We start from the raw sequence: 12,265 nt of genomic DNA, 5'->3' as shown, positions 1-12,265 counted from the left end.
GTAGCCTCCATCTCTCAGCCCTCCTCACCTCATTTAGGTGTGAGCCCAGCATGTATTCATGACTCTGCTCCAGGAGTAGAGAGTTGGTTTTATTTATTATTTGTTTGCTGTCCACATCTCTTAGAGCCTCGTGGGTGATAGTATTTGTAGTCCTTCCTCCCACAGATTAAAGGGAAGAAGGTCCCACTGGAGTTTTAAATTCTTCCTGCAGTGGCTGTTGCTCTCCTTCCCAAGTTCTGCACCAGCAGGGAGATTTTCTCAGAACCCTCTCTCTGCCAACAATACACACTTGGCCAACCTGCCAACAGTTATCAATCACCCTAGTAACTCTTCTTAATGTTATTGGTAGAAGTGTGTCTGCATGGCCTTGGCCACATGGCTATGGAGGAAACACAGACAAAAGCAAGGAGGCAGGAACAAGAGAGCCCCCTGAGCCAAAAGCCAAGAGAGAGCAAGTTCCTTTGCTTAGTGGATTACATATCCCCAAATATTCATGGGATTGCTTTGGCTCCACCCCATCTAACTAATGATTTCTGTTCTCAGGTTTGACTGATAGCAAGCACCTTCCATATGTCATCCCAACTTCACTTGCATATGTCTATCTCCCTTTGCTGGACCCCTTCTCCCAGCGATTTGCAGAGGATAGGCTGGTGGTTCCCTGGGGAATGCGAAATTGCAGCTTCCTAGTGAAGGTGCCCAAATGACATGCCTATAATGCCTGGCCTTCCCTTTGTTCCTTTCCTATTATTAATAATGAGTTAATTCCAACAGTATCATTACCAGGGACCCAACTGTATTCTGCCCAGATAAGCCAATGCTCATGTCTTACCTCTCCCTGCAGGGTCCTTTCTCTCCTTAGATTTGAGGCCATTGGGTTGTCCTGAAACTTCAGCTCCCTGAGAAGTCAGGGAAGGCTGTAAACTTGCTCTTGGTTCGGTTATTTTATTTTAAGTTTGGTAATAAATGCTCTTTCTAGTTCCCTCACTTATTTTGTTTTATTCTTTTAATTTTTAAAATAATTAAAATGGCCCATGGCAATCAATTTAAAGAGAAAGGTAAAGACTAAGGTAGCAAACATTCTCATTCTTACTGTAAATGAAATTAAATGATTTTTTCTATCAGGAAATCCTAAAATGAGAAAAATATTCAATCATATGTTGATGTTTTGAATATTCTGGGATATTGCTCAGAGTCCTGTCTGGGCACATAATAAGTAATTCCATTATTAAGTGTCATTGTAAACATTGAGGTTGACACACTTCCCCGGAAAGGAACTTATATTGGACACATTTTACCTTGATGAACATGGAGTTGTGTTTCAGAGGGGGAAGAAGGCTTCCTCAACCTGCCTATCTTATAATACAGGTTTGATGTGATACAGTTGCTTCTGACATCAGATCCTTTATCTTCCACTCACTATTCACCTCATGTGGCACCTCTTCACAAAAACAGCCAAGCAGCACAGCTGGAATTAATAAACTGAAGGAGATGCCCATTACCAGTTACAGACATTTCCGTTGTTTGAGGCTTTCAGTATTTCATTATCTCGGCAACAGCACCAGTAGTCTCACAGCTGAAAAGCCATCAAAATAACACAGCTTGAAATGATAAATGAAAGAAATGTAACAACTGCAGCACTGAGCATTTGATTCTCTGGACTTTTTTTCCTTGCAAAGACGTATTTGTTTATCTGTACACTTTCTGTGTTGGCAGTTGTCTTCCACCATTCACACGATTCATCTGGATGTGATGGTGGGAGTGCGTCTCATCATTCTTTCTCGTTAAAAAAAGATGTGAGATATTCTCTGTGAATAGGACTATACACAAATTTTTTTTCCAAACAAATATTTTAAGATGGAGTAAAAAAGAAAAAAAGATGTTATAAGAACAGTGAAAGAGAGAGAGAGAGAGAGAGAGAGAATGTGTGTGTGTGTGTGTGTGTTGCTTGCTTTTGGACCAACATGGTGTTTAAATGTTATGTTACGTTTGTATTTTTCTCTATTTGTTTGACTTAACACCAAGATTCCTAACCACTCCACCACATCAGCTTGATGCCTTAATGGATATCTCCATTATGTAATTGTATGTATTAGCTACTTTAATGAGTTTAATTCCATTGTCTATTATTATAACCATTCATCTGCTTGAACTATCCATAACCAACGTCTCTTTTACTTCTTTTTTTTTTTTATTTGGCAAAATACCGTATTGCAGTAAAATAAATGTATGTACCTCTAAACAGACTATTCCCATGCAGCTAAACACAGCTGCATAATCACAGGGACTAGTTTCACTAAATTCACAACCATAAGTTCAAGTGGACCCTCCATGCTGCTGAATAATCAGACTGTATTTTCATGACTCCTTCATTCTTTGTCTCTTCTAGATAACTTTCATATCTTTTTCCTTGAAATCCCATACCATCATCATTCTCAGCTTGCTTCCTACTTCTCTGCAAAGATTAACACGACTTTAAATGTTAACTTCTACATCCACTCCCTACCAGCATGTGAGGCGAACGTGATAACCACTACACTATGGAAACAACTTACTCCCTACCAGCATGTACATGAATAAACATTGTTGTTGGGGAGAAAAAAGTATTCTTGACTGTCTTAGAGTCCCTGACTGGGTCTAAAAATTAAACTGACAAAAACAGATTAACAGAAGAAAAGCATACACATTTATTTGAGTTTTATTTTCCATGGAAGGCTTCATAAGGAAATAAAGACCCCCCCCCCAAAAAAAAAATTGACTGCTATATTTTATGCTCAGTTTGATTAAAAGTCGACATCCATGGAAGAATATACTAGATTAGGAGTGTGAGTTAATAGCAGTTAACTGAGGGAAATTTAACAAGTCCTGTTTGTTAGGATTCTTCTTGGTGTTCATTTGTTTTTAGAGATGATATTTCCTTCTTTGGGGTGTAGAAATGGTGCCTCTCATGTGAGAGTTGTATGGCTTGTTTCAGGGAAGAAGGGGAGGGGCAGGAGGCAGTCAATGCCCTTTCTACTTCTGCTGTTTTCTCAAACTCCTTCAACTTAAAGTTTTCAATATGCAAAGGTAACATATTTTGGGGTAGCATGTCCTGAACCCCATCAGTGTCTTCCCTCCTCCCACTATAGATGAATAATTTTCAAGCTTATACAAGCCAGTCTTCTCTTTTATACTGTATGCAATCCCCTCCTACTGTCATCATTTTCTCCATTCTCTTAAATCACCAATGGTACCTTCTTGTCTGTGTTACTCCATCAGTACACAAGCCTGCTGTCTTATTTTGTCTTAAAAATCAAAGTCAAATTCTTTTGCCATTACACCTTTATCTCCCAATGAAAACTTTCAAAAGAGTTATCTATTCTTATTGATTTGATTTTCTTTCCTTCCACCTTAAAAATTTACTCCAGAAAGTACTTTGACTTATCACTGTAATAAAACTACTCTTTTGAAGCTCATTAAAGACCCCTACATTATAAAGACAAAAGATTAATATCCTACCCTCATATTACATGGCCTACATGTAGCATCTCACACAATTAATCACTTCTAGAAACTCTTTCTTTGCTTATATGCTTGGGTAACACACTCAGTTTCCTCCTAACTGGAAGATAATTTATTTGCATGTTTTTCCTCTTTTCTACAAACTCTTAATGTTGGAGTACCCTGGAAATCATTCCAACATCCTCCCTTGCTTTTTATCTGCACAATTCCTTGTATATATTATCCATTCTCATAGTGATAAATATGTTTTATAGGCTGTGAAATTCATATCTCCAGTCCAGATGTCTGTCCCAAATTCTCAAGTCATTATGTAAAAGCATCCTAGACATCTCTACTTTAGTAATTTTCTAACAGATACTAAAATGTTAGCATGTTTGATGATAAATTCCCCATCTTCCTCTCAAATCCTACTCCCTCTGCAGCTCAGTAAAGAGGACCTTCTTATTCCAGTTACTCAGATCAAAAAATGTTGAAGTTATCCTTTACTCCTCTCTTTTTCTCAAAATCTTCAGTTCATCAGGGCATGCAATTAGCTTTAGTCTGAAAATATATTCAGTCCTAAATTTCTCAACATTGCTGCTGCAATTACCCTGGTTTAAATCACCCTTATATTTAGCATAAGTCACTGTAACCAAACAGCCTTTCTCCTGTTATCTTGGAAGATTGTGGAGAGGTCTTTTAGCCTAAGTAAAATGTCTATGGTTGTGCTTTTCTCTCCAAAATAGCATCACATATTTTAGTGCCCTGTGAGGTTTGAATTATTTAAAAATAAAAGGACAGGTGATGGGTATCTATCCTAAAGCCCCAACAAGAACACCACAACCAAAGGGGGTTTGTTTTAATCCACAACTGACTGATTTACTAAGTACCTACTAGGAGTCAAGAATAATGTCAGTGCACCAGCCACAAACATTAAACAGTCTCTGACCTCAAGAAGTTCTGAATCTAGTACATGTTATAAACTACTAACCAGAGAAATGCAATGGGCAGTGGAAATTGCTTTTATGCTATGAGTACACAGTGTAATAGGAACACATAGCATCCCTGCTTCATTCAGTATTAGAGGCAAAGGTACTTTATAATCTCTTAAATTCAACTTTTCTTTTTTTCCTTCAATTTTCTAAATGAGAAACATGACTCTAAATTCTTTTTAGATTCTAGGCTGAATAGTCTATAATTTCAAATTCTAAAAAAGTATATCAAATGAGATTCTATCAGTACTTTCAATGGCCATAAATAAAGTAAGTGTACCCATTTCTCTCACCACATAATTAAAAGTATTCTACTAAAAAATGAAAGAAGAAAGTTCTGCCTATGAATAGGAAGGTAGAGCAAACTGTCTATTCAAGTAGAATAATTTAGTTTTGCATGATTATAAGAAATGACACCATTTCCTTTGGCAGAAATTATTTCAGTAGTTCTTTCTCTATTTTCTGCTTATTTCAAGAAAGATATTTAGTTCCATCCACTGAAAGAAATAATGATAAATAAATTATGCATTGGGTGTTGTGCTAGGGTCCCTGGGAGAGGGACAGATGGTTAGACATAGTCCTGGACTAAAGACTTCATAATACATTGGGAAATATAAATGCACACAAGGTTAGGTATAATGCAAAGTAGACATTCTAAGCACAAAATATAAAGAAACTGAGAAAGAAATACTGCTGCAGAGGAGGATTGGGAAATCTTTTTCTTAAACTATTCTTCCCAGGTTCCTTTGCAGCTAGACTCTCTCAGACACCTGAGTGGGGACTTAATCAGAACAGAACAATATGAAAAGCAGCACATAGAGAATCCATTGGCCTTGTAGCAGTAGTGCCAGCCAAGAGGTGAGTTGTGTGACCTTCACTATTTGTGCCCAACAGAGGTTGTAGTGAGTACTCTATGAAACTCCCACAGTGATACGTAGCTTCCAAGCCTGATGCTGTCCCTTCTGGAAATGCTCTGAATTTCCAAATATTTCTTATTCAATTGTTCTCCTGTGTGAATGAACTACAGAGCATTCTGTTTTCTGCAGCTGATATTTTTAGTCATCAGAATAAACTGTCAGTGGAGGCTAGAAATTAAGTGCATGGGTTTTGGAATTATAATTTGTGTTTGAACCGTTTCTTTCCCATTCATTTATCACATATTTATGGATAACTCACCTCTCTCTATCTTTCTAAGACTCAATCTTCAACTTATAAAATAATAATAATAGCAAATTCATAGGATTAATACTCATATTAAATGAAATTATACATATAAAGGACTTAGTGCAGTGTATCACTGTAACTAAAAATTGTTATTATTATTGTAATATGAGTTGTAAACCCCCCTAAACTAATGTGTTCTTGACTCTAAAACCCATACTCTTTGACTATTACATATAGTACTACATTTTATATTTTGACCTTCCTAGTCTGTTCTTTGGCTATTGTCATAATTAGCTATAATATTAATAATAGAAGAGAGCAAAAGCGAGGCCAGATGCTATGTGCATGGTAATCTGGGCAGCTTTACCAGGAAGCTATTGCTTCACGCTCATCAGGGAGCTACTAGTCCATTCCCTAAAGATCACTGGAGGAAGGGATCTAACAAGGGGGGAGATGGGTGCATGTGTAGTTAAGTTGGGGTGATAAAGGGGAGGTGCTTGCCTGTCAGTCTAGCTTGGGTAATCATGGATTGACTAGGAGGGTGAAGCCACTACAAGCTGTAAAATCTTGGAAGAGGAAAATCCCCAAGAAAAAACATTCCCTCTGTATTGCTTCACTATTGCTTGCTTGCTCCTTCCTTGCTCTGTGACCCCCACTCACCCATCCGTTTGTCATAACCATGTGGCCTTAAGCAGCCTCATGGCCCATAGCCATGTGGACTCCTCACACAGAATGCTGGACTGGACTGGACTGTGCTTTAATGTGGAGCAGAAATTGGACAGCAGATTTAATTCTAGCACTGCTGAAGGCAAGATTGGACATGTTCCATGGTGGAACAGAGGAAAGGGGTTTAATTCCGGGGTTTAATTCCACGGAAATAAAGATCACACATTCTCCCCTGCAAGTATCAGGAAATTTCTTTCCTTGCAACATTGTAAGAACTCCATTTCTACCTGTAACAGATGTGGACACACAGGGTTCCCCAACAATAATACTTTGGTATTTGTAACATGTTGCCAAGAAGGTCTCCTTACTGAGAATGGATCATTTACTTTATACTTCTACAAGTTGGAGATCATTGTTCTATATAATAAGAGCATACAATAAATATAGTCATGTTTCAGACTCTTATTTTTCTTCAATGCTAGGACTATCGTCCTTATAAAATTCCAAAAAAAGTGTATCAATTTTAAATAAAATAAACTCAAATTGGCACAAAAAAACAAAACAAAAACACCATAACTACTATGTCTAAGACTAGCCTTTTATCAACTGAATATAACAATATCCAGCGGTGGAGGTGAGACAGACCTGGCTCCAGGCAGAGGCATTGAGATGACTTTCTTGTTATAGGTACTGATAATCACTGAAAAAATAGTGTAATGGAGACATTAAAAGATTCATGGAGCTTCAAAGAGATGCTTCTCATTTTGACATTCACTAAGGTTTGACTCATGAATTTTCAAAGCAAAATCACAGTAGACACTTTACAGTAATTTATTTTATTTTTAAACTTTTTTCTTTATTGATTTATTTTTAGAGAGAGAGGAATGGAGAGAGAGATAGAAACATCAATGACAGAGAACATCGACTGGCCGCTCTTGCACCACCCAACCTTCCGCCACTGGGGTTCAGGCTGACAACCTGAGCTTGTGTCCTGACCAGGAATTGAACCTGCGACTGCTTGGTGCATGGGTCAATGCTCAACTACTGAGCCACACCAGCCGGGCTTCAGTAATTTTTTTAAATAAGAGAAATCTCACCAAGAATATGTCCCTTTTCAAAGAAGTAAGTTTTATCTTGATGGTATTGTAAATCTTATCAAAGATAAAACACACCAGATGTACTGGGAATTACTTAGCTTCCTTGACATCATTTCCATTCATTTAAAAAAATTATTGTTGTAAAACTATTTGAGCCCTGCCCAGTGTGTTAGTTGGCTGTGTATTGTCCTGTGCACCCAAAGGTTGACAGTTGATTCTCAGTCAGGGTACATGCCCAGGCTCCGGGCTCCATCCCAGGTAGGGGACGTGCAGGAGGCAGCCGATCAATATTTCACTCTCACACCAATGTTTCTCTCTATCTTCCTTTCTCTTCCTCTCTCTAAAACAATATCAATAAACTATCTTTTAAAATAATAATAATACTATTTAAAATACATGTGATCAGAACACAATTTACTAATGTCTGAGTATTCCTTCCCACTATCCGTTGTCTTTTCTGCTGATCCCTTCCCCATACTTCCATTGAAATACAATTTTATTTGTCCAGACAGAGACAAGGCTGAACAAATAAACAAAGATAGTATTTAACTGGAGAAGATAAACTATCTATTTAGGAAAGAGCTGGGAGTAAAGGAGAAGGAAATCTAAACAGAGGAAGAAATGTCAAAATGCTTCATGAGCTAGTTATTGGGAGAATTTAGAAGACTTAATAAAATCAATAACCTGCAACAATTTTATGCCACGAGAGAATTAAGGAGGAAAGAGAAGAGAATTTGATGATGTTACTATGTATAATAAATTGGAACTCTAAAATTCTTCAAGCACCATGTAAATATGGGTATTCTTTTTTAAAGATTCAGTTATTGAACTATATTAGTTAATACTTGAGACTTTCCATACAAAACGATTCTTATTCATACTGAACAAATATTTTTAAAAGAGTTTAATTTTTTAAAAAATTCATTAAATATGTGAGTTGGGAAGTAGCTGACAGTGATAGTCTTTATGCTGCTTTTGGGAAGTTACTGAGCAAAGTCACAGCTCTGATTCCAAGCATAACATAAGAAGCAATTCCAAGGAATTCCTTGGAATGAATATATTTATGAAATATATTAATATAAATATAAACAAGTTTATTTAAATAAATATAAATATTCCCATGGTATAATACTTTATACTTTGTGGAAGATTCTCCTGTTTCCTTAAAAAGTTATTTAAGGCAATATTGTCCTCATCACCCCCAAGGTAATAATGACTTGACTAACCTAGGACACTATCATTTTAAGAGACTAACAGAAACAACTCAGAGCCACTACTCACTGTTTAATCTAACAGCTACTTAATGGCTCAGAAACATGAAAACAGATGAGGGCTTATTTTTTAAACAAATTTTATAAAATATACTATCCTTTTTAGATTATATGTATCTGACTATATGATTATGTCCTCCTCATTCCAAAAATCACCCCCTCACTGCCTCATGTTGAGAATGACAACTTTAGAAAAAAGCACGTGTCATTTTCTGACTTATTTTCATTTCAAAACTAGGATCATTGACACTAGAATCCTCTAAATGATCTGTGACTTTGATTGAGAGCCAGGTCATCATATTAAAAAATAAGTAACCCAAAGAAAAAAGAATACATGCATTGCAACATATTTTATATGTCTAATTTATTTACTTGAATTTATTTATCATTATATATATCACACGTATTTATGTATACATACATATTAATTATATCCTTAATTACCTTGCTTTAATTTAATTATTGCAATATATCTACTCAATTTATATTCATATTATTCATATTAATAAAGTTAATTCCTCATATATTATTCTATATGCAAATTGAGTTCATTTGTCTTAGTTAAAACTCTCTCTTGATAACTATTCTTCAAGATTTCTGCTGTCTTGCATCAATGTGTAGAATTGTTTCATCAAAATTTAGATATAACTCTAAGACATAAAGCAAAGAAGCCTGAATACTAATATTTACATATATTATTTTATCTTTATAACAATGCTTTGAATAATAAAAATATTATTATTTTTACAATTAAAAGGACAGCTTTGGAGGGTTAAGTAATTGTTATAATAACATATACCTATTGAATGGACAAACCTGTGTTAAATGGCAATAAACCTGGTTCAGAATCATGTAATATGAATATGTGCAGGTAACAACTATTAAGCCATACCATCATATATGTTTCTATGTCTTATTTTCCCCTGTAGACTCCAAGTAGCCTGAGTACAGAAAACATTAATTTACATATTTTTTCCCCAAACAAATGAGTTATTCTTAAAACATCTCAAAGTACAAAATAACTATCTGGTTTGAGTGGTGATATTCCTCAAAGGTTAGCTGCAAATGACCTCTTAATTAAAGTGTGTGCATGTGTGCATGTATATGTGTTTAAACCATTTATAATCCACTTTTCCTTAGCGTGGTCACTTTAGTAGCTTCTCATATATGTTATGTACCACATGCAACTAGGCAAATGGAAAGTATATACATTTAGAGCAAGAATGAAACTTAATGAACAAGCCAAATCTTACTATTCGTACACATGCAGACAAATTAATGGTTAGGATATTTTTAGTTGCAAATCTCAGAGAAGACTTCCACAACTGGCCTAAATTAGTGTGTTTGGATCCATGTTGCTAGAATGTCCCTATGCAGTGATGTCTTCAAACATGATTGGAACCAGGTTCAAATGATATGATCGAAACTCTGTTTTTTTCTATATTTCAGCTGTAATGTGATGTGATATAATGTGATGATACAATGATCTATTGTTTAATTTAAGGCAAGCTTTTCCCCAGCAGTGGCCAAATGGACAACTTTCTGTGTACGTCGTATCACTTTGTTTAAACAATCCCAAGAAGGGAGCACATTTTATTCAAGACCTCCAGGTAATTGAGACCATCATTACATTCTTGTCTGATGAGAAGCTCAAGGCTCTACAGATGCTTTTATATTTCCAGTGAGATGTCAAATCAGCTGTAGAAGAAAGTCAGATGATTCTGATAAACTTACTTCTAACTCACCACTCTGAAGACAGCACATCCTTCGCCAAGGGTAATGCAAAGAAATCAAAGTTTGGACAATCCAGGTTAGAAAGATTTGAATGAAAACAGCCATGATTCATTGTCTGGCCCATAAGAATGCTCAGTGCAAGAAGCTGTTCAAGGTATCCAAGGAAATGAGCTAATGTTGGAATGTATCCTATACTGAATGAGAGCTGAACCCCCTCACACTGGAAGCTTTGGAACACCTAAGTAATGACAGGTTAGCTGGTCATTACCCCTTCCTCCAGGACTGTGTGGAAAACCTGCTTACAGAAGTCAAAGACAAATTTAAAGACTTGGTCAACTACTCTACTTATGAGTAGGCTGAACTGTCTCATAAGAAGATGAATAAAGGACCATGGCCATCGTCAAAGACCCCACTATGTCTGAGAAAATCTTAAAGTACCTACTAAAAGAGCAATACCTCTCTATGATTTAGGCCTATTGGTTTCAAGAGTGATTGAAACCCGGGACAGACAACATAAAATGTATCAGTATTTTCACAGGAACCTGGCACCTCGTCCTGCTCAGAATTACATTGTTTTGAGAACATGAAGGACAAATCCACCTGAGAAATAATGCTCTCCTTTACTCAGCTCCATGGATCACACCTGCAGTGGGTGTGAAGTTTAAATGCCTCTACCCAAGTATATAATTTTTTCATGTACAATACCAAGAGTGAATCATATGTAAACTATGATGTGTCAGCATAGGTTCATTAATTATAACAAATATACCATTCTTCTGGAGGATATGGACAATGGGGGAGGTTATGCATGTGTGGGAGCAGGGATTACATGAGTAATCTTTGTACCTTTCCCCTAATTTTGCTGTGAACTTAAAATTGCTCTTAAAAAATAGTCTTAACACACACACACACATACACACACTTATATCGAATTATTCCTTAAGTTTTGTACTTCCAGATATTTTTCCTATTATACATACACTTTCCATGAATTCACTCTATTTTTAAAAATAGGTTCATACTTTGCTCTATATCTTTACAGGATATAAGTGTAAGTATATTATTAAATGTCAGAAATAAGAAAAAAGTCTGGTCTGTGTTCCTTTTTATTGCATCTTACTCCCACCCTTGAAACCACATATTGTAAAGTGTATCATTCTAGCATCACCAAAATCAAAATATTGATTTGTTGAAGGAAAAAAAAAAAAAGAACTGCAATTCATTGTAAGGCCAAACGGCAAGTGAGCCACTCACAAACAATTCCGAAACCCTGATTAAGGCTCCGGAGACACTGAGATCCTTTCCAAACTTCTGGCTAGAAAATGATGCTGAGAAAGTTACAAAAGAGAGAGTGCTGACTTTAGCGTAGCAGCTGCCCTGAGGTCCTTGCTAAGCCTCCATCTGTTACCTTGAGTTTTGGGGAAAGAGCACATTTTCTTTCAAACTATCCAACCTCTTTCCTCAGGCCTGTGCTGGTCCCTCCCCCTATCCAGTATCTTTCCTGAATTGTCCAGGGCTGTGCCCTTCTCCAGTCTCATCATTTCCCCAGACTTTCCCAGGCTAATGCTCTCTAATGCTCTCCCCCTTTAATGGTCCCCATTTTGGCCCCTTCTGCACATGGCTCATAGTTGTTTGGCTTCTACTGCACATGTACTCAGTGAAAGGGGTTTCCCCTCGCAGTTTTCCCCTCCCAGCCCTTAGTCCAGCGGAATGATGGCTGTGTTTCCTGCCTGGCCCACGAGGCAGGATGCTGTCCTGAAAGATGGCGGTTACTCCCAGGGGTGGCTGTGAAATTGCTGTGTCCTGACTTAATCAGCCTCAGTTTGCTCCTTTCTCGCTCACTAAAAACTGACTGACTGCCTAC

This window comes from Molossus molossus, unplaced genomic scaffold (assembly GCF_014108415.1).
Source record: "Molossus molossus isolate mMolMol1 unplaced genomic scaffold, mMolMol1.p scaffold_m16_p_1, whole genome shotgun sequence".
NCBI classification, from domain to species: Eukaryota; Metazoa; Chordata; class Mammalia; order Chiroptera; family Molossidae; genus Molossus; species Molossus molossus.
The sequence above is the reverse complement of the archived record's forward strand: the minus strand, read 5'-3'. Positions refer to the sequence as shown.